Consider the following 1,494-nt stretch of genomic DNA (forward strand, 5'->3'; position numbering starts at 1 on the left):
CTCATGCCAAATCACTGGCACACCAAACTTCATGTGAACATTTTTTTTCCTGCATACCAGGCACTCAATGTCTTCACACATGTAAGGCAACACACATGAGGAACCCATGCCTTATCCTGGTCTCCTAAGTAACAATCGAAGTACGCCTTGTATATTTTCTTGATATGGCGTGTAATACTGCGCTTTTCTTTAGCAAAAGTCAATTCCCCACAGATATAACAGAATCTGTTTGAATCATTTTTGCACTGTCTTGCACTCATTGTTGAAAACAAATAAGATCTGAAAGATAAAAAATAACATTAAACACAAGCTTTGAATCACATTGTAGGTGTTACTAAAATTGGTCTCTAGCGCTGGGTTGAAACCCATTTTACAATGCGGTAGAGAATTTTATTTAATAATAATGACAAAAAGGGTGTACAGTGACAATTCTGTAGAAACCATGCTTGATTCAACGAAAAGAAGGCCAGAAATGGATTATCCATGTCATTTTGCATATAAAAATGGCCATAGATCTCTTGTACTTTTTTGAGTATTGCACAGTGTAATTGGTGTTGCTTCTGTTGTTTTTCTTGCAGTTGTAGCTATCGCTGTTGTTGTTCTCTCAGTTGTTGTTGTTGCTGTTTCTGCAACTCGAGCAAACTGGCCAACAAATTTTCCATAATTTTTACGATTTTTTTCCCGTAAAATTCGCACAAAAAGTACTTTTGTGAGTTTGTAAATTCCTCGTGAGTTTGTTAATTCCTCGTGGGTTAGTTAAGTTCTCGTCGCCACTGTTGTAATCCTTAACGTCGGATTATTATAACGCCCACTCTGGTATAGTAGTATAGTTGTTAGACACGTTAGACCACGACTAAGAACGTCTACTTTGTACTCTTCCCCTATATTGACCGACGTCACCTTATTCATAGCGACTAGCATATACCACTCGTCACGTGAGAGGGGTGTATCATTATTACTATTTTCCCCACAACAGCATGATAAAAAAGCATTCAGGCAAATACATAACCAAAACACCAGGACTTACAAGTTTATTTGACATACAGAAAATAGCACTACTAGGCACCGCACACATCCTACGTAAAACACTTTCAATACAGTGAAAATAAAAACACCACAACAAACTACAATACATACCCAAGGCACACAGAGCTGTGCTTGGTAGTGTAGTGAAAGCACGTGATAAAAATAAGACTACTGAATAATAATAATCCTTTCTACTAAAGGCACAAGGCCTGATATTTTTGGGGAAGGGGTAAGTCAATTACATCGACCCCAGTGCATAACTGGTACATATTTCATCGAGCCGGAAAGGATGAAAGGCAAAGTCGACCTCGGCAGAATTTGAACTCAGGTGGTAAAGACGGACGAAACACCGCTAAGCATTTTGCCCGACGTGCTAATGATTCTACCAGCTCGCCGCCAATAGTAATAATAATCCTTTCTACTAAAGGCACAATTTGAATTTTGGGAAGAGGGGTTAGTCGATTGCAT

The sequence above is a fragment of the Octopus bimaculoides genome, chromosome 3, assembly GCF_001194135.2.
Source record: "Octopus bimaculoides isolate UCB-OBI-ISO-001 chromosome 3, ASM119413v2, whole genome shotgun sequence".
Lineage (NCBI taxonomy): Eukaryota > Metazoa > Mollusca > Cephalopoda > Octopoda > Octopodidae > Octopus > Octopus bimaculoides.